The sequence below is a fragment of the Mustela lutreola genome, chromosome 13, assembly GCF_030435805.1.
Source record: "Mustela lutreola isolate mMusLut2 chromosome 13, mMusLut2.pri, whole genome shotgun sequence".
Taxonomy (NCBI): Eukaryota; Metazoa; Chordata; class Mammalia; order Carnivora; family Mustelidae; genus Mustela; species Mustela lutreola.
In genome coordinates, this window is record NC_081302.1 from 24706044 (window position 1) to 24729444 (window position 23401).

Below are 23401 nucleotides of genomic sequence, written 5' to 3' on the forward strand. Positions count from 1 at the left end.
AATTTGTGTTTTATAATAATGATAGTTTTAGCTCTACTTTTTATTAAAATGAAGTCAAAACCATTTCTATGGTATGGTAATTTCCTATAGGTATGGTAATTATATGAAGTCTCTAATCGTTTTTTAAAATAAATCCTTTATAAGTTTAGAAATGTGAACTTCATTTCATCATGTGTATTCTAGTGAGAAGACAACATACTGCCACTGATGTTATAATTTTCTTACTATGCTAAATCCCTAATACATTATATTTACTAACTCAGAAGCAAAGCTACCAGAACCTGGAATGTATACATTCTGTTATAAAATTTTTATCAGTTTTAAAGTTCTGTAAATAAGAGTGCTGTGTGTGTAAGTATTGTAATTATGCCTACATTTTAACTGTAAATTGTGTGCACAAAATAGTGTAAATTGTGTGCACAAAATAGTGACTGACTACATGTACTATTTAAGTAAACCCTTTTCCCATATTAAGGATTTTTTTTCATATTTGAGAGGATATTACCTAGATCAAATTCATATGCACCACAAAGTGCAGATTCTTAAAAATAGCCATTTCTTCATTTTTTTCCCCTTTTGGAAAATTTGAAACTTTTTAGATGTAGTTTTTAATGATTTCTGTCATTTTCAGCCTCCTCCTACCTATCCAATGACAGTATGTTGCCAGCATTTTCCAAAATACCACATTGCAATTTGCACTGCTTTATTTCGTTAAGTTTCTCAAACTTTTAAACTCCAAAACCAAAACATGATCTTCATTATCTCCAATTGGGAAAGATTTTATGTAAACCTTTCTTACCAAAGTTACAATGAAGTTGATATCCTGTATTTCCAATAGTATTTTTAAAAAGTGATTTTACAAAAAGGAACTAGTTACCCAATGTCATAATTTCTGTTGTCTGCAGATTTGTGGAAAAAAAGGAAAGGCATTTTGGACAGTAAAACCTCTGCTCAAGTTATATCCTATAATTGTGCACAATGATATTTAATAATAACTTATTTTAATTAGGCACTTAGTAAGGCCTTTATTCTTTGTAAGCATTTACATAAATTATCGCAAATACTCTTCACAACAATCCTATGAAGTAGATGTTATTATTAGTCCCAACTTAGTGATGAGAAACTAGAACACTGAAGAGCCATATTAATAGAATATCAGGTATAAAGAGGCCATAGTTTCTGGCACTTTCTGGACCAAATAGTTATAACTCTTCTCCTTTTCCATTTATCTTTACCACATTGTTGTGTCATGATGTTCTACTTAAGAAAATGTGAATTTGTCCTAATTACTCACATGGCTAAAAAGTTTTCACTCTAAATAATATTCAGTATGGTCTAGATCACATTCCACCGGGTTTAGAGTAGATTCTTTATATTCTTGCTCCATATTAACAAACCAGGGTAGTTAATATCTCCCAACATGTTGGAGTTACTGTAACATAGAACACATTGGTCTAATAGCATAAAAATTAAATATGTTTCAAAAGTACAGATAAGCAGTGCTCTCAATACTTTGACCTTTTGCATCTTTACTTTCATGAATTATATATCATGAAATAAAAACTCTTTCATGTGCTTTACTGTTACATAATCTTTATAGTCTGGCTTTGCTTGCAAAATAGCAATCCAGTTGATCTGCTGCCATGATCCCAATAATTCTGATCACTTTATTTAAAATTCCTTCTCAAGGTGCTTCTGAGCCATTAGAGAATGAGTATTTTACACACTTAATTTACATTAACTGTTTTTACAGAGAAGACAAAAATACAACATATTTTTATGGAGTGATATTCATTCCTTTTTTGTTATTGTATTTAAGCAAAAAGATACAATTATCTTCAAGGTCTTTGATAATATAGATAACATCCATCATAAACTTATTTTTGCAGTCAAGTTATTCACATACACTGCTAAAAGTTTAAAGAGTTTACCATTGCATAGATGCAAATATATAGAAAAACAACACATACAACAACAAATAAGTCAGATCTCCTTAATGTCAACCTTAAAAAAATTAGTAGGACAGAACAAATCAGAATGTGAGAAAGATAAGATAAATTGTATCTAATAGAAGATAGTACCAACCCCACATTAAGTCCAACCCATGCACAAAAACATGCACCTTTCTCATCTTGACCATCCATTCACTAATTAATTTTAAGATATTCATTGTGTTTCCATAATGTAGTACTATAAATTATCTCCTATAACTGATCCTCTGTTCACTTCCTATATGGCAATATTAATATCTGTGAAATTAATGAAATAGGCCGAGGTCTTCATTACTAAGCACATTTGTCAATTTAGAGTTTTTGTTTTCCATTTTATAATATGTACAAATTAATTCACCAGCTTTTACACAATTTTCCACCTCCTTAAGTGTATCATAAAACAAACTGCATCATCTCCAAAACTCCTTCCAAATAAGACTTGTTTCAAGGGATGTTGCTGGGTCTTGTGAAAAAGAAAATTCAAAGACCAACTAAATTTCTGATGTTCTGTAGTTCATAAAAATGAACAGTTTTAATATATTAATATTCTTTGTAATGCTCTAAATAGGAATTATACAAATAATTACATAGCATTTCTCAATATTGTGGAAATAATTTTCTGCAAAATACAGTTTCAGAAATGGGCTATAGAGGGTGTTTGTACAAAATGTATGAAAGTCACATCTGCAAACCATTGGTTAGAAAATCAAGCTTGATATGATTTTCCTTTTAATTTTTGCTCTATGACCTTTGCTGGCAAAGAGTGTATTTAATTATCTATATGCAATTAAGCACTTAAGGGATTAATTAATTAGTTGGCATTTGTAACACTCTTAAAGATGAAAATCACTGTTTAAGAATTATCATTATTAATATGAACAGATGCAAAGGATGAAAGCATCATTTATGCATGCATATGGCACACCCATCAACTCTTAGCTTATTCAGAGACATAATTGCTCTTTGAGCCAACATAAGCACCAATTTTCAAATATTAATCCAGTGCATCTTCAAATATATTATGCCAAGTCATATTCAGTAATATTTATTCTCAATTATAAAAAGAAAGACATATTTAAGTGATGTGAGTAAATTATGAACACCGTTTTCAAAAAAAATATCTGTTTAGTTGCCTGCTAATACTGAGCAAAATTAGAACTATAAAATTAACTCTCAAACAATAAGTAATATTAAGCAAAAGAAGTAAGAATGTAACTTCAGTCATTCTTTTATACAACATCTAACAGTACACGATATACCATATACCATAATGCAAAGTCAACACTTAATTTAAACCTTGTAATGTTAAATGTGGGTATTCACTATCAATTTTATGATACCTTTATCCACTTTATTTTTTAAGTTAAAAGGTGTTTAATGCAAGAGAAAATTATATGAAAGTTTATTTTCATCTTTAGCATGTTGATTTAATAACATATGGATTTTTTTTTACTATACTGATGTAAAGGCAAAACTCACTGATGGCAATAAAATCCACAGAAGCTTTTGACTAAGGCTTTCACTTTAACCTGAGATAACACACTGAAACTTACAATTTGATAAGTGATGTACCCACACAATATTATACCAAGTAATAAAGAAATAATATAGAGTTTACAGAGCCATTTATATCAACTTCTTAAATGACAGAAGCCTGTTATCTTAGCTCTGCAGGCTATCAATTCAAATATATAATACTAAGATGTGTTTTTGTTTAGAGCATTTTTGATGCTTGGTAAAGCTTTATACTGGCATTTGTCATTAAAACAATATGTGGGATGCCGTAATTATAAGGAAACGGTATTTCAATTTACAACCCATTTTTATGAACTTATGAGAATGAACACTGTTCAGAATAAAGCTTTTACTTAATTGTGTTTCTAAATTCAATGCATAAATGTTAAGTTAATACAAAAGTGAAAGCTTAAGCATGCAAAGAATAATGTAAAGGAGCTGAAAATTTTTCATAATCTAAAATAGAAAATTTTTCTTAATACACTCAGTCTCAATAAAACAGATTTTCTCAAAACAATTCTATCAAGATTTATATATTTAAATTCTAGTTCTCCTAAGATTTAGAGTTAGAGATGATAGATAAATCCCTTTATAAAAACAACAGAAAAGTCCTACTTCTCTTTCTTGGGGTTTTTAAAAATTATTACAATCATATAATTTGTTGAAGTATATCATGATTTCTTTTCTTAAGATTAATTTTTTATTTCAACCTACAATAGCAGTGATGATCCTTTCTCTAAAGTACAGAATATCTACTTGATGTTTTCTTAGAAAACACAGTCATTAAATGAAAAGCTTTTTATGCATTAAACTAAAGAAAATCTATGCTAAAAATATCTAGAGTTTAAAAAATCTACATTTTTGTCTTTATAAATCACTCTAAGTATCTTTCCAAAATTGTGCTTAAGAAATATCATTTAAGATATTTTTCTAAAGATTTTATTTATTTATTTGAGAGAGAGACAATGAGAGAGAGCATGAGCGAGGAGAAGGTCAGATGGAGAAGCAGACTCCCTGTGGAGTTGGGAGCCCTATGCGGGACTTGATCCCGAAACTCCGGGATCATGACCTGAGCCGAAGGCAGTCGTCCAACCAACTGAGCCACCCAGGCGTCCCTAAGATTTAAAGATTAGTTATTATATTTTGGGAAGGAACACTTCACATAATTGAAAACAGGTTTAAAATCAGCCTTCAGTTTTCTTTTTATCCCAAGTGTTGTGTGTTGAAATCTGAGCTTTAGAAGTGGAACAGTTATTAACAGTGACAAGGATGAGAGGGATATGGTCATGGCTCAAGTGGCATGGAAGGCAAGACCACTGAAAATATGGAGGACAGAGATATTTAAACTAAGGATGATAACAAGAAGTTTAAAGATTGGGTGCCTGGGTGGCTCAGTTGGTTGAGCGACTGCCTTCTGCTCAGGTCCTGATCCCGGATTTCCAGGATCAAGTCCCGCATTGGGCTCCCAGCTCCTTGGGGAGTCGGCTTCTCCCTCTAACCTCCTCCTTTCTCATGCTCTCTCTCTCACTCATTCTCCCTCAAATAAATAAATAAAATCCTTAAAATTAAAACAAAAAAAAGTTTAAAGATTAAAAAATAGTGAGCCAGCTGTTAAAATATTTAATTGACTTGGACTATTGGCGGGGAAGGTACAAGGTCAAGGAGAAGGAACTGGAGTAATAATGTGTGTCAGAGTTTCTGGATTTTTCAGAGAGAAGGATGAAACAATGACATATAAGTGGTAATGAAAAAATTAGTTAAGGGTCCAGTCTCCCTTCTCTTTAGTACACATATGGTAGGAGAGAGAAAATAGTACCTTTGTCTGACGTCCAGGCTTTAGTTGTCTCAGAAAGCTTAGAAAAGTTCTGAAAAGAAGATGAGTGTTTAATAGATTTTGGTGATGACAGATTTTTATTTCAGCCAAACATCAAAGCAAAGTTTGTGTTGACAGGGTTAGGAAGTGTTAGAAACTGGATTCATATTAAGAGACATACTGAACAGAATGTAGATGAGACTAAATGCTGGCAGATTACCTGGGAAGCTGGGAACTGCCTTGCATATCAAGTAAACAAGGAAAGGGACACAGTTGGGATTATTTGGATAGCTTCCAAGGAAGAACTAACCACTCCATCCTGGGACTGCTCTCTTATGCAGTTTATGTTGTTAAGGTCCAAACTGCTAAAGAAATGGTGGCAGGGAGTGTTTTGGGGGCTCTTCAGTCCTGCTATGGGCCATGTCTTAAGCAAGGGAGAACATTTTAAATTGAGTCACTTTGGGGGCGCTTGGGTGACTCAGTGGGTTAAGCCTCTGCCTTCGGTTCAGGTCATGATCTCTCTGCTCAGTGGGGAGCCTGCTTCCTCCTCTATCTCTGCCTGCCTCTCTGCCCACTGTCAAATAAATAATAATAAAAAATCTAAAAAAAATAAAAATTGAGTCACTTTGTTAATCCCAGTGGTTTAGAAATTCTAAGTGTGCTTGCTGTGGGTTAATTTTCACTAAACATCATGAAAATTAGATCCTCTATTTGAATGAAAAAATAAAAACCTTCCCCTTTCATCCTGGGAATCAACTTGTACATTTTCCCAGATAACTAACTACCATTCTCCCTTTCCTAGTTTTCTATATCTACAAATTTGGGGGATTAAATCTAGACTGATTGCATAAATTTCTCATATCGTTCATCTTTTATTTTTGTCTTTTCATTCCACTTACTGGAGAAATCATCATCTTTATCTTCAAATGAATGTTCTATGGTTATTATGTTTTTTTTTTACTTCCAAATGCATTTCTTATTTATAGAATATCCCTGTTATAAAGCATCTTGTACTTATTTTATGGATTTAATAAACTTTCCAATATTTCTGAGGATATTAACCATATTGATTTGTTTTTATCTGGTCTCTCTTTATTGCCTATTTCCCCTAAGTTCCTTTTTAAAGTTTCTTGGTTTTGGTTTCTCTCATTCATGCAAAAATCTTTCCTCAAAGCTGCCTGAGCACAGTTGTCCATTCATAATTAAGAATGAGGCACTAAAAACAGCTGGGATCTTGAAGGTCTTATTGTTCAGCATTTTAAGTTTCTGTAATGGCTTTTGTTTTCAGAATGAGGCCTCTGTCTGTTGGTCTGAAAGCCTTTTATTTTATTTTTTTTCTCACAGAATAAATTTTCTACTTACTCCTTAGGGAGATGTAACTACTTGATTACCTTGGTTCTTTAGTATAAGGATGGTATATGGATTCTAACCTTTTCTTATATTTTTAATGTTCTTGTGTTTTTGGTCCCTCTGGCCAATTATGGACCTGTCCGCGGTGCTGAAAATTAATCACTTCCTTGCTGAATAGGCAGATTCAGCTTTCTTTAAAAAAAAAAAAAAAATTTAACAAATAATGAGCAAAAGTGGCACCTAAATATTTTTCGATTTTTTTTTAGATCCTTTGTTATAACTCATATCAGCTTCTGTATTATAGTAAGAGAATGCTCTCATGTGAAAGTATTGTGGCTTTGTTAAAGCCCCTTTGGTTCATCTTAAACCACCATTAAACCACCATTACAGTAAATTTGCAAGGCCTAGTGAAAATCTTAGGCAATGAAAGCTGAGTAGAGGTTATGATTTTATAGTATATTGATACAATATTCTATGGCCTTGTAAAAGTGAGCTGTAAACATCTAAAAAGCTAGCCATTCTTACCCCAATACATTTGAGAAAGTAGGTAATATTCTGCTATATAATAGCCAGACAATAAGAATTGGTTGCTCAAAAAACATGAACAATGCAAAAGTAATATTGCTCCTAAGAAAACATTGCAAATAGAATTATCCAATAAAATTCATTTGCTTAGGATATAAACAATAAGAGAATGAATTTTTCTACAAATATATTTAAAATAGTTGACAAGTCATGATACACATATAAAGAACAATTTGTCTGGTCCAACTGTTGTCCTAATATAGGTAGGAAAGTATTGTTACTTAGAGTTTTAAAAATAGAGGAACTTCATTACAAAAAGATTTTAAGAAACTATTTTCATTTCTCTTATATTAGTGTATTTTTTTCCTATGGAGCATTTATTCGAAAGATGCAAAATATAGAAAGAGCATTGAAATTTAAAAGAAAACTACAGGTAAAGGTAGGTTTTCCTTTTAGGGAAAGTCTTCTAGAATAATAACACATTTAAGACAACTTAGAAAACTTATAAAAAAAAAAGAAAACTTATAATTCATAAAGAAAGCTTTTCATTGGGACATGTGGGTGGCTCAGTGGGTTAAGCCTTGCCTTTGGCTCAGGTCATGATCTCAGGGTCCTAGGATCAAGCCCCACATCAGGCTTTCTGCTCACAGGGAGCCTGCTTCCCTCTCTGTCTCTGCCTGCTGCTCTGCCTACTTGTGATCGCTGTCTGTCAAATAAATAAATAAAATCTTAAAAAAAAAAAAAAGAAAGAAAGAAAGCCTTTCATTCAGAGGTCTCCAGTTTGAAGATTTGATTGTATATCCTACATATTTATCTTTTTTTTAATTGTGTTATGTTAGTCACCAATAAAATACATCATTAGTTTTTGATGCAGTATTCCAAGATTCATTGTTTATGTACAAAACCAAGTGCTCCATGTAATATGTGCCCTCCCTAATACCTACAACAAGGCTCACCCATCCCCAGGCACCACTCCCCTCTAAAACCTTCAGTCTCTTTCTCAGAGTCCACAGTCTCTCATTCTTCATCTACCCCTCCGATTTCCCCCAGTTCACTTTTCCTTTCCTTCCCATAATGTCCTCCATGTTATTCCTTATGCTCCACGAGTGATATCATATGATAATTGACTTTCTTTCCTTGACTTGTTTTACTCAGCATAGTCTTCTCCAGTCCCATCCATGTTGATTGTAAAACAGTATGGAGATTCCTCAAAAAATTAAAGATAGAGCTACCCTATGACCTGGCAATTGTATCCTGATGGCTGCTTTATTTGGGAGATTTTAATTAAGGTCCTAGGAAATCTGTACTTAATTCACTGGAAAAACTTTTACTAAGCATCTACACTGCCAAGCACTGACCTAGATTCTGTGGATTCTACTAAATACTTAGAGATTACATCCTCCGGAGTTTTACAATGAAGATGAGAGTGTCAGTTACATACCTTAGGAGCAAATCAAGGAAATTGGATAAAAAATAATGAGAGGCATCTGATGATACATATGTCTCTGACTTGGGGTTCCATATCAATACACTGGAGCTATGTTAAAATAGTTCATAAAGTACTGCTCCAGATGTATATTTAATGCCAAAACACTTAGGCAGAGAGCAAATCAATAAAGAATTCATTTAAAAAGTTCCATCTGAGCATTATTATCCATGTGAAGATATTTATCTTTTACAGGATTTACTTTATAGAAGTATTATTAATTTAGAAAGTAAGTATAAGGTGTTGCCTCAGAAAAACTTTATCATTTGAGAGCCAAGGAATACATAAAGAATTCTTTTATAACTAGACTTACTGTGGTGAGCATTTAGCAATGTATACAAATATGGAAACATTACATTGAATATCTGAAACTAATATAAAGTTATATGTCAGTTTACCTCAATAAAAAAGAAAATGATAATAAAAAGAAAAATAAATTAGTTTTATGCCAAAAAACTAAACAAAACAAAAAAGGAGGTTAGGCTACCCTTTCTCCTACCATTTTTTTTTTCATGTCTTTGGTTTGAATGATAGAGCAGATCTATCTTATTTTTATAATGTTACATTGACAGTTTTTCTAATATTTAAAAATATATTTAGGGGCACCTGGGTGGCTCAGTGGGTTAAAGCCTCTGCCTTCGGCTCAGGTCATGATCCCGGGGTCCTGGGATCAAGTCCCACATCAGGCTTTCTGCTCGGCAGTGAGCCTGCTTCCTCCTCTCTCTCTCTCTCTCTGTCTGCCTCTCTGTCTACTTGTGATCTCTGTCTGTCAAATAAATAAATAAAATCTTTAAAAAAAACCCCTATATATATATATATATATATATATATATATATATATGTATATATATATCTATCTATATATATATTTAAAGTGTATGCTCCTTGTTGCAAAAACAATTATATGCATAACCTCCTACTATTTTACAAATCAAGAGCTCCAAAAAATTTATTTTCCTTGCCTATTCTTTTATATTTTGTTAAACGTGTATCAAATTCTAACTCCCTTTGACTAATTTTATTGCCTATTCTGTCTCACATATTTGAGGAATTCATTCTCAAATATGATCCTTTTAAATGTCATAGCTATATTATCAGAACTATCTAATTTTAATTAGAAGTTTTACTGGATAATCTCTTAGCATTGCTCCTTACATCCAATGTCTTCCCCTTGATTCATTTTTTGTTTGTTTGTTTTGTTTTGTTGGAGCATTACTACAAATAACATTTTTTTCAACTACCTGCTGCCTATGTAACATTGGTTTTATTTTGTAGTTATATATTGGTATAGAATTCTGTGATTAAATCCTTTTATTAAATTGTAGACATTGCTCCATACTCCTTTATCATCCAGTTTCACAACTAAGAATTCATTTCTAAGGATCCTCTTTTTTCTCTTGGATTTTATTTGCAGTTTGGAATTTGGGAGGAAATTGTATTAATATTATGACTATTATCAAAATGAAAGTGGATAAAAGTAATATTAACAAGTACTTAATGGGTAATACTAAAACTTCTGTCAGTCACTGTTTTATAAGTTTTATATTGCATTAATTCAAGTAATCTTGATAATAACATAATGAAGTAAGTTCTATTTTTATAAACATTTCAAATAAAGAAGCTGAGCAAAAGAACTTATTTTTTTAAGGGTACATGCCAGATAGCGGGGAAGGATATCAACATTCAATTTCCTAAGCATATGTGATATTAATTCAGTAATGTACTTTTTAGAATTTCATTTAAGTGTGTGTCTGTGGTGACTAGAATGTCCAGGTAAGATTGAATGAGGAGATGGTTTTAATATGAAGGTGTAAGGAGGGATGGATTTAAGAGTATATTATATAATTCAATAAAGATAAATTCACTGATGCAGTGGAATGGTTTTTATACTTGAGTGTACTAAAATCACCTGGAATTGCTGTTTTAAAAAATACAGATTTCTCTTGAAATTTTGTTTTGCTTTGTTTCAAGATCTTATGTATAATAGGGAATTCTCTTTTTTAACAAGTTTTCTAAATTTTTTTGATACCTATAGTCCATGGAGGACACTATGAGAAATAATATGCTAGTATTTGAACTCTGATTGAATTCTTAGTCCAAGGAAGTGAGGTAGAGGGGATCAAAATAAACATAATTTATCTCACTGGCAAATCACATCTACATAGAAAATAATGATAAATACAGTAGAAATCAGTTCTCGTTTCATACATTTTGCATTTACTTGAATGTGAGCTCACAGTAATATTTATGCCATTGCCATACACTTAGTATCTAATATTATCTTACCAGATTTTTTCCCATTTCTTTTTTTTCTTAAGATTTTACTTACTTATTTGACAGAGGGAGAAAGATAGCCAGAGAAGGAACAAAAACAGGGGGAGTGAGAGGAGGGAAGAAGCAGACTTCCCACAGAGTAGGGAGCCTGATGCAGGGCTCAATCCAGAACCCTGGGATCATGACCTGAGCCAAAAGCAGTTGCTTAACAACTGATCCACCCAGGCGCCCTGATTTTTCCCATTTCTAACCCATGATTTACCTATTTATTCCAACTCTCTAAAAACAGTCTCAGTTCTTATCATAGACCTATATTCCAGCATTATAGTCAAGGGTTTTTTTTTTGGTCTGTTTTGTTTTGTTTTTCCCTAAGTACAAGGATACAGTTTTGTGAATAATGATGATTCTCTTTTGTTATGAAAAGAGCATTTATTCTCTCTTACTGTTTTCAGAGTTCTCTTAGTAACACCCTGAATCATTCAGTGAGATCACATGGGCCAATGAAATCCTGAACCGATTATTTCTACTTTATAATTTAAGAGTTTGATTTAAGTATAATTTTCGAGGAAGAATATAGTCAGGTCAAAAAAGGCAACAGTGTGATATTGCTTTCAAAATTTAAGATCATTTTTTGATTAACAATGGTAATATGTGCAGACTGAAAGAAAAGAAGTTCCAGTTTGTTGAAGTCATTGTGTTCTGCCCTGATTCCCTTGGCAGGATTAGTTTAGATCTTCTGCCTGGGAACTTGGTAATTATGTCTATGATGGCAATTATCTTATTGCACTATGATATTTTTGCTTAATGACTGTTCTGTACTAGACTATATGCTTCCTCAGGGCAAGGCATATGTCTTATTCATTCATTCATTCAGTCAGTCAGTCACTCACTCACTTATTCATTCAATTAAAATGTGTTTGAGAATATTCATCAGAAACAACATACAAAATATATAATAAAATCGTGACACAAAATGAGGGCACATTTTTAAAAAAGTAATGTTGTGTGCTCTAAAAATGTAAACTGTAGTAATTAGAAGAGTTAATCTTTTTTTCTATTTGCTGTGATGATTAGCACTTTGGTGCCTACTAAAATCTCAATAAATATTTGTTTAATTAGGTATTCTACTATATCCCCAGAATAAATAATTTTTAAAACACACCTTTCAAGAATATTCTTCAAATTAATACAACTATAAAGTTACATCTGTGGTATGAAATTAAAAATATTACCTAAAATATATTCCATATTTTATTTGTAGTTTTGGAAAAAAACCACAAAAAAAAAGAGATGGTCATTTCCAAACCTGACTTTGCATAAAATAAACTGGAGAATGTTTTAATAATGCCCCAACTATAAACACTGCATCAGATTCTCAAGTCATATAACAGACAATACAGGAAACAACAGCAGCTCCAGATGAATAAGCAATTATCTACATTACAAAGTTTTTTTCAGATATTTTCCTCAAAGCATGGAATATTTTGGTTGCTTAATATTTCAAATTGTGAAATAGATTGCAATAGATTGCTATAGATTAAATGTAGTATAGATTTCAAGACTCTGGTTTTTGAGAACAGGCTAATGATAAAGTTTATTCTTAAAAGTTTACATTCTCAAAGACCCACAAAATATAGTGTAAATAAACAAATTTGCATAAGGAATGGCAGTTAGCAAATAACAGTCAGTAGCATTTTTATATTATCTTCACTTACTCTTCAGCTATCTCTACCTACATTCAGAAATGAGTTTCCAGGACACTTATATTATAAATGTCCTATGGTCTCAGTTATGCACTATTATTTACTTTGTTCTTCTCTGTCTTCTCATGGTAAAGTTCAAATAGAAATTCACCTGAATGTATGAATTGTCAGAATAAATCACCTCACAGTTGTGGTGCATTCTTCATTTTTAAATCATAGAATTTAGAACATAACTTGTGTTAAAAGAAAAAAAACTACAATATCGGTACAGATAGATCAAGTTAATCTGCTTTAACAAACAATCCTAACATTTCAGCAGCTTCAGAATAAAACATTTGTTTCTTCATATTCTAAACCCATGGAATATAGACAACCAGGGGCTCAGCTCTTAGTCATCCTCATGGTTATACCAGGCAAAGGCTACTAGAGCAGCCACAATGTGGAAACTGGCTAGACTCTCTGCTGGTGGGAAAAGAAAACATGAAGAAAAGCACATTTATCCTCAGAACATCTGCCTTAAAGTGACAGTTATCACACTTGAGTTCAATTGGGATCAGGGAACGATGTGTTCCTACCATCCACTGAAAAGAGAGACAAAATAATTGTGAACAATCAAAAATGACCACTGCAGGTAGATTTCAACATTTATCATGATTTAGTTAGAGTTGACTATTCTCAGAAACCCTTTGTTTTAATTTAACTCACATTATTTTTAGCTGGTGAAACCTATCTTAAAACCATTTAAAGAAATCTTTACAGCTGTAAAGTAAACTGCTTCAAAAAATCTACACTTTAACTGAATTCTTTGTCCAATTTGTATTCAGAAAGTAAAGGGTCCAAACTGATGGAACCACATGGAGGTCATATTTTATTGTAAGAATAGGTCACATCGATAACTTATATGTAAATAATACTGAACATTTTTTACTTATATTTATTACGTTATTATTCCTTACTTAAAAGTGGTAAACTGAGTGAGGGGTGCCTTCCTTGAAAATTATCCTTCTAAGAACAATACATCAATTTTAAACATTTCTGAAGAAGAGCATTAGAATAAGAAAAAAAAATACTTTGTGCCTTTTAAATGTGTAAGATGTAAGCAAACACGAAGGTAACAAGAAGGTTGTCATTATTGGTCTTGTAATTAAAGAACTATTTATTGTGACCTTCTATAGTCCAGTGGGTCTAACTGACAACATTTTGAATCAGAAATTAAAAAAAAAAATTACACTCTTCCTAATCTTAGGAATGAAATATTATATCTGAAAAGAAAAAGCATTTATTAGGAATTATAGTGCCTGTGACTGTCATTTGAATATTATTTCATTTGTCCATGAAATAATTTCCTTTAGGTATCTGATAGGGTGATCACAAATTCAATTTCCACAGGACAATATAACATTTGTTGAATTTTAAGAGTTTATTTCATTAATTTTTAAATATTCTTTGTATGCTTGTTTGTTTCTTAATGGGAAATTAGAAATAACATTTTGTAAGATAACATTATCCGTTCTCAGACATACAGGATTATGAAATTTATTAAATAATATCTTTTTGAAAAAATTGACATAATTTGATGTACCTTTGTATCACAGACTGATGTGTTTGGTGATAAATATTCATAAACTAAAATTGGGTTAATGAGACTTAATAAAGAACTATATCCATTAGAGTCCTAATTTAGTTCCTTATAAGTAGAGTCATTTAATAACCTTAAGGAGGGTCTTGAGTATATTTTATATTTAAATATTTGTGAGAAGAATATCTGATAAAAATATGTGCAAATAATCCATGTGGTTGTAGAAAATAAAGACATTATTTATTTATAAAGGACTGTCAGTACTAGCTGCATTAAAAAAAGGAGATCCTACTACAAACAGCAATAGCTTAAAAATGGCAGTTGGTTATAGACATTCTACTGGATTTGTCTAAGGGTTGTATCTAGTTTAAAGATACCATCCTTTCTCTGTATCTTTCATTTAAACAAAAGCACATAGAGGTCTTACACATAAAATTTATTTTAGAGTACTGGAAAACTAGGGGGAAAGGGAGTCATTTTGTTTTATATTAGAAAATATTAACTTTCCTATAATAATTTATGTAAATAAATTCTGTGGAATACTTTTAATACCTGGCAAAGTGCATCAACCCCTAGAAGTAAAATAGAAAATGCCTTTATAATTGAATGGAACAAAGGCTCCTATAAATGACTTTTACCAGGAACAACCTAAAGCTATGCATCAATTTGCACTAAATTAATTCAGTCCAGATGAGAAATCATGTAAAAACTTAAGCATTTACTTCATGGCCCATTACATCTCAGAGGTGAAGATAGATCTGTATTATTGTGTAACAGTATGAAATATCTGAAACTCCAAAACCTGCATTTTATTTCAATTTTAATGAACTGATAATAATATTTATAAGTATAAATTGATAGAGTCTATTTTCTTCTCATTTTCATTTGATAAAACAGTTCTTCCCAGGTTAATTTTAAAATGCGCAGTCTCTCTTCAGTGTTCCAGCCTATGTGTCAACCAAGGCAGATACATCAGTATTAATTCTTTTTTTCAGTGTTAAATGTTATCTGTAGGCAGCACACTAAGAAGAGACGGAAGGCACATTTCCTGAGCACTCACAGTGTGCTCTGTCTATGCTGGACACTTGGCATGTTCCATTTTCAGACTGATCTTTGGTGGTAGGTGTGATTATTGCAGTTTTACCGATGAGAAAACAAACTCTAGACTATTAAATAATGTACTCAGGATAACATGACTGATTAAGTGCCAGGAATGCTTTGAATATGTGTGTGATTCTGTGTAAGCCCCTCCAGACTGAAAAAAATGAGAATTTTAGTTTAGTTTATTTTTATTGTTTAGAAGAAACGCCATGTCTTCTTGGATGGTGCCTTATTGTTCTTATTTCATATGGTTTGCCTTTTCCCTAACTCCCATTAAACTCTTCTTTCATGGCGATCCCATAGTTTATGTCGATTACACATCTGGGCACTTGAGTGTACTTAAGGGCTTTTTTATGCCCTTGTATCCGTTCCTAATCTTTTCATAGGAGTAACTCTTGGCCCTCCAGCAAACTGGAAACACTTCAAGGGCAGATGCAGAGAGTATTTGTTTTTTAAGATTTTATTTATTTCTTTGACAGAGAGAGAGAGGGAGAGAGAGGGCACAAGTAGGGGGAGTGACAGGCAGACTGAAAAGCAGACTCTTCCCTGAGCAGGGAAAGTAAAGGATCCAAATTGATGGAGCCACATGGAGCTCATATTTCATTGTAAGAATGAGTCACATAGATAACTTATGTGTAAATAATCTTGAACATTTAAAATTTATGTTTATTATATGTTATTTTTTATTTAAAAGTGATAAACTGCAGTATACATGTGGTTGACTGATCTATTCCGATTAATTCTTAGTTCTCATATTCACAAAAAGGTGTGGCCTCAAGTTGTGTAATATATTGACAAATATGTTGAATGTGTATTCAGAAATGATTGTCATATCCAAAATTATCTTCTTTCAGTCCCTAACATAATATTATCAGTCCCACTTCAGAAACCATAATGACATTGTTTCCTATCATTGCATTACTAGCAAAAAAAAAAAAAAAAAATCCTCTTTTAGGCAAATATTCTTTGGTAAAGCATACCAGAAGAAAATTACACTGTGCTTCCATCTCTAATTTCATATATGTGAGCATTGTGACCTATAGAAAATATGTAATAATATTGGAATTAGCCTATCTCTGGAAAGTTCGAGCAAAAAGTACAGACTTAGCTTAATCATAGAAACGGCTTTAAAGATTCATGGGAATGGCATCCACTAGCTTTGAATATAACTATCAGTTGATAGAGACTTTAGTGGATTTTATTTTTCAAAATCATACTAAAAGAATTTCAACAGAATTACTCATTTCCAAAGCGATCTTTTACATCCAGTTTATCTGCTCTCCGATTCCAAGTCATACTCCTTAGTTCTTACCTTTATAATAGAGAGGAGGGCTGTGCACAGAGTAGTTTGAAGGTAGGAGTTTAGAATTAAGCAGACTTAGATTGAATCCTAGTTTCAATGGAATGCTTAGATTTTTGTAAAAATTGAATTCTTTTTTCTATACATGAGGATATTAATACCTACCTCATAGGGCTGCTGGCACTATCAAAGGAAATGATTGATGTAAAGCACTCAGCAGTACTTGGTGCATGGTAAAATTTTTAAAAAATAGCTTTATTTTTTCCCCCCTGCTTTAAGATGTATGTATTCTAGGTCCAATTTTTTCCATAAGGAGATAGCATCTCCCTTAAAGCTTTTCCTATATGTCTGGTAAAAATGTCATTTTCAAGGAGTTCTCTCAATACTGGATTTTAAGTTTTCTCTCTGAATGACCTCTCTGAATTGTAGTTTTCTCTTTGTATAACCAGGATATCAACAACACCCTCATATGGTTATTGTGGAAATTAGAGAGAATAAAGAATGCAAAATGTATTATAATATTTGCCAAATATAAAGTACATAGAGACATTTTTATTTTATATTATTAAGACAGCAACAACCAATGGTCTCTTCTTTTTTCCATCTGTGCTCCTTTCTCCCCCGCCCTCCCTCTACATATACAGCCTACTAATGAGGGAACAGAAGGCAGGCTGAGGATAAAGCAGAAGTTGATGGGCCACAACCCACCCCCCATGGGATATATATGACATTCCTCATGCACTCCTGGCTTCCCTAAAGCTAAGGAAAGGAAAAACAAAGAGTTAAACTTACAGAGATCACAATCCTGCAAGACCAGAATCTCCCACAGTTTACATATGTTTTAGCAATCCACAAGAACAAAGCATTTCTGTCAATAACCTTAGCTTCCAGAAGGGAATGTAGATACATTTAAATGTCCTTATAACCAATAGCCCACTGACAGATAATTGAAGACAGCAGAGTGTAATATTCCTCCAGGAAGTTCCCAACTATTGTAATGTTAATGCCTTACTAGAGTGTCAAACCTTAACTTGACAATGGCAAGGCCTTGGGTATCTAGTAGGTCCTCTTTAGCATGTGAAAGTTCTTTCAAAACTCCTCCTTTCAAAAACCCTCCACCAACCCCTTAGTACATAATCAACCACCCCTGACAACCCTGTTGCAGCCACTCTTCATGGCCATGGGTACTGTCCCCTTGCTTTAATAAACTACCATTTTGCAACACAGACGTCTCAAAAATTCTTTCTTGGCTGCCGGCTCTGGACTCCACCCCACTGAACCTCACCTATATTCCAAAACCACATCATAACCAGTCCAGCTTTCCTGACAAAGGGTCACAAATACTGCTGTGTATTTTATTTCAGGTTTGAAGGTGAGTAGGAACAAACGTGTATTTTTTTTTCAGTTCCTAAAAATTGGTTCTCTTAAGCAAAAAAATACCTTTTGCTACTAATATATAAATTTTCCACCATATCTGAATTTGGCCAACTCATTTTGTCTGATGGGGGTAAAGATGATGAACTTTTGGATATAGGTGAGGTCTGGAAGAATTCTTGAGATGTCTCTGGTGCAAAAAGGTGATTTTATTAAAGCGTGGGGGCAGGACCCATGGGCAGTAAGAGTGGCTGCCCCGGGGGTTGTGAAGAATGGTCCATTATATATTTGCAAGTTGGGAGGGGTCAGGGATAACAGGTAAGTCTCTAAGGAATTTTGGAAGCAAGGTTTCCAGGAGCTAGCTGTTGTTGGGAAAAGGTCATTTATTAACGTCTAATAAAACCTTAGTTATGAGACCTTCAGATGTAGATCAGTGGGCCATATGCTTGGGGATGACTGCCAGCACGTATCTTGGAAGGTTTAGAAATAAAGGAAGTTTCCAAGGAATTTTTATATGTTAAAGTAGACTTACAGAATTCTGGTTGGGGTGGGAGGCAGTCAGTCTAGGATTGCCTTTTGCCATGGCAAAGTATTAAGGTGGAGGCAGTTGAGTTCCTAGAGGAATGTCACTGCCTTTCCAAGGGCTTGTCAGTGGGCTCTAGATAATAAGGAAATTTAATGACTTTTCTTCTGCCTGTTTCTCATATCAAAGAGGACATAAAACTTGATCATCCTAATTCCTTTGGTAAATCATTTATACCTCAAACATTCACTTAAATCACAACATACGTTTTTTGCAAGTCAAATGTGATTGACTTTAACTCTCACGTTTAATGACATATATTGAGTTCAGGGCCTACACTAGATTTCTAATAATTTCTGCGGTGGTTGGGATACATTTACTGTCTTGTCTTGATTAATACATCTATAAGTTTGTACTACCCTGAATTAATTTAGGGTGTGAATCATCTCATGATCCTGCGCATGAAGTTGACCCAGTCATGAAACTACATAGCTTCCCCTGATTATCTACATATCTGCCAATTTTCCATTTGCCAAACTTGATCCTATTTCCAGCTACCTTGAAGCATGAAAGACAGGAAGACGAGGTGGGGAAAAGATAAGAGTAGAGCTGTGATACTGCTAAATCACTTAGCAAATAACTTTACAAAGTGAATGTTCCAGCAACTTACCATTTTAATGTTGTTGTTGTTTTTCTTTGTCTCCCTGAAACTGGATTCTCATCCTGGAGTGCAGGGGAATTTAGTTCTCTGCTACTCCGCTCCCAATTGCAGCTTCAGGCCCATTTCGGTGTGAATTAAATTAAGGGACTTAACAAAATCCACATTTTTTTTTTCAGAGATCCTGCTTGCATAGAAGGCTGCTTTGCTTTTAAATAGAGTAGTGTCATTATTCTTGTAATTTTCCCTTATTTTGAATCCCACTGTTAGGTACCCTATATTTTAATAATAATGTATGGAATATGTTATAGTGGTATATATTATCACAAGGACCTTTATTTTGGATGAAAGGATTTCTTTTAAATTAGAATACATTAATAAATTGGCCTCTTGAAGAGTGAACACAGTGTAATTCCCTCACTGATCCCTTCCTTTAATTTGTTTCTAAGGGTTTGAAAGATAGTTCAGAATGATGAGTAGTGATTAAACTGAGTCTGAGCAAACTGATGAAGAAAATATAAAGAATTTCAGTCTTGGCAACAGGCATTAAAATAAGATACAGACCTTTTATGTTGAATTAAGTTAAAGCCAAAAATCTTTTTATAAGTCTGCAGGATGGCTAGGTATTGAATGAAGACAGGAAGTCAAAGTACATCATATTATAGTTATAAGCTAAAACAAACAAACAGAATTTTTATTCTTTTCTGAATAGGAAATATATACTCTAGTGTATGTTACCAGTTATCATATTTTGTCATGGGAATTTGAGATGTATATTTGGATATAGAAAAGACTTTATTGCTCTAAGTATGAGGATCTCTCACTCAGTAAGCTTTTATATTTCTCTTTATATATTTTATATATTCTATAAGGTCTTGCTAGTACCTTCAGAGACAAGTCAATGTGTATGAGTGTATGAGAAAAGAGAAACGTCAATAAAGACTCCATAAATTTTTGTCCTCCACCACTGAGATTTTGGAATTCCAATTAACTGACATGGAAAAACTATAGAGGGATTAATTTCAGGAGGAATTTTGGTTTCATTTGAAATTTGGTTTTGGCAGCATTCATTTAACATTTATGAGACATTTAGGTGGCAATAACTAATAGCTGACTATAAGTAGCTATATTTTGATTTCACAAGATGTATAAATTCAAATTTGGGGTGTTTATCAATTATTTTAAAAGACAAGAAACTAAGATCATCAAGTGAGCGAGTTTTAACTAGAGAAGAGGAAGAACTGCATCTGATAAGGAAGAACTAGTTAATGAGGGTAAAATTTATTGCTGTGGGCAACTAAAAAATCTGGTCAAATTATTTAAGAAATCTGCTCGAAAGTTCTAAAAAGGAAACAATGTAGTGAAATATTGCCAGACAAACATATCAGGGATAGTAAGAACCTAGAAAGGTTAAGACTGAAGACAATCTTCTTTTAGGGCTATCTACCAATTCAGAAAGACATACTAAAAAGCAAAAAAATGAGCAGCATTTTGGACAACCTTTCAGGATTAGAGAAACAAGGTCCAAGTTCTGCCATGGAGAAACAGCTACTAATTCCCTATATTTTGAGTTAAGACCCCAAAACTGTATCTTATCTTCAGGCAATTAGGGTAAATGAGCAGTAAATCTCCCCTCATAGAGTCTGAAGCCCAATTTTCAGGATTACTCATCTCAAAGGACAATGAGATGCCAGATTGCTGGGACCCCTCTTTTATTTCCGGAAGCCAGAGTAAATCTCTTCGGAAGAAAATAACCTTATCTCAGACCTCACATACCATTGAAGGAATACAACTCCTGTCACTCAGTACAAAATAACTACATACTTGAACAAGTTAAAAGACAATGAAAAACAAAAGAAAAAATATATAATAAAAATAAGCCAAAGTAATATTGAATAAGCGATCCAACAAAGATTTTGAAATTACTTTGGTTGGTATATACACTGAGATGTAAAAATATGTTTGAATTTTTGAAAGGGAAATTAAAATTATATAAAGGAACCAAATGGTAATTTTAGAACTGAAAAATAAAATAGCCTAAATTAAGAAATCAACAGAAAAGTTTTACAGATGATTGACAAGCCTCATCTAATTATGTACTTCAACAATGAAGACTAAAGGAAACAAAACAAATTTTTTATGTAGCAAGAAAAGGAAATGACCCAGAGTTACTTCTTTCTTTTAAAACCATTACATACAGACTTGTGTCTGTTTTCTCAACCACTATGAAACCCAAAAAAGCAGTGGTAATATCTTTAAAATACTGAAAGACAATACCTCAACCTAGAGTTTTCTCACCAGCAAGAATATTTTTTAAGATAGAAAGAGAAATCAATATATTTTCAGAAAGCCAAACCTGAGAAAATTTATTACTAACATTTTTTTTAATAGGATATAATTAGGTGGTTTTCAGGCCAAAAGAAAATTAACCTAAAGGAACCTAGGAGATGCAGGAAAACAAAAACCAATGGAATGGTAAATATGAAGGTAAGTATAAACACATAGTGGTTGCATAAAACAATTCTGGCAGTATTATATTTAACATATATCTAATATATATTTAACTAGATCCATATGCCTATATATGCAAATATATATTATATTATAAAACTGGCCTATAACTAAGGAGGCAGGAGTGTTCCAAGATTCTTGCACTGCACAGGAAGAGGTAAAATATCAGTTGCTTATTGTAAACTTCTAATCATTTAAGAATGCTAAAAGATTGCATTAAAAGACTTTAGGCTTACAAAAGGGAATTTTTTTTTTTTAATAATAAAGATTAATTAAAAGGGAAGTAGAAAAGAAGAGAAAAAGGAACTTGCTAGCAGGGAAAATAGAAAACAAATGTTTTAAGGGTAAAATCAATCCCTGATATATTAGTACTTACATTCAATATAACTGAACTGAATGGTGCAATTACTGGACCAAACATGTCAAGTTGGATAAAAAGCCCATTATATTCTCCTTATAAATGGGAGGTTTAAGAAGGATCTAGAAGGTAAATAATATTAACGATAGAGCACACCAAAGAGGAATTGCCTATGGCCAAGGTTTAGTTAAAATCTTGACTTTTGCAACTATATCTTATTGTCACTCAGCATGGAAATCAAAGTGCTTGAAAGGCTTCCGGTTAATCTTGCTCATCACTAGAAAGAGTTACAACGCTGTACAAGGGGACATGAGCTTTCCTTGGATTTGAAGACCATTGACTAACAGTCCATGTTATTTGCTCTCATCTCCTTCCTCAGCGTGGGTGAGCATTGCACTTCAGCTTTGATGCCATCCGTTTTCACAGGATTTTATGGCCTCGCAATTTAAAATTAATCACATTGCAACAATGCTGCCTGAAGTTTTAAAATTTTCATATTACATTATCTTTAGTTTCGGTTTTTTTGTTTTTTGTTTTTTTGTAGAAAGAGTTTAATGTGAAGAGAGGTAGGAAAGGACAAAGACGAAGTAAGGGATGGAGCATTCAGTGAGAAAAGCACAAGGAGAAGGAAGCAGAACAAGTAGGAATGAAGTACAAGGAAATTGCGTAAAATTATGCAGTTGTGAAGAATATTTGTTTTTAAATAAAAGTGGGTTGTATATGGGTTTACTGTTTAATGAGGGAATTATTTCTTGACATTATAGGTAAATATATGTCCTTCTGGTTTTTTAAATACCTAATTTCGAGAAAAATTAGGAGACCAAGAATAATTATAATTTTTCTAGTATAATAAAGTCATTTGTAATTCAGAATAATTCAATAACTCAAGTGGGGAGCAAGATCAGGAAATGCTGACATGTAATAGCAAAGGGCTAAGTTGACATTTCTATGACCCAGGACAGGAGAATCTGGATGAGAAAGTGCCCTTCATTTACTACAACTGTAGCGAGGTGTGTTTGGGACTAGAGCTGCACTTTCTTGAAAATAAAATAAATATTACTAAGCTATCATATGTGATATACTTCATACAGATCCTTTAAGTGGTGACCCTTGATGCTTTGCAAAATTTAGTACCCAAATAAAGTCCTTAAATTGACAAATCAGACTGATGTAGCTATGAATACCGTTAATCTGATGTCTTCTGCTAATCATGTCTGCTGGCATTTTCCACCATAAGAATATTCATAATAGGCTATAGTTCTCTGTAAATATTATCAAACTTAATATTCTATGTTTAATTTTAAAGGTATTCATAATGAATATGAAAATTGACTCAAGCA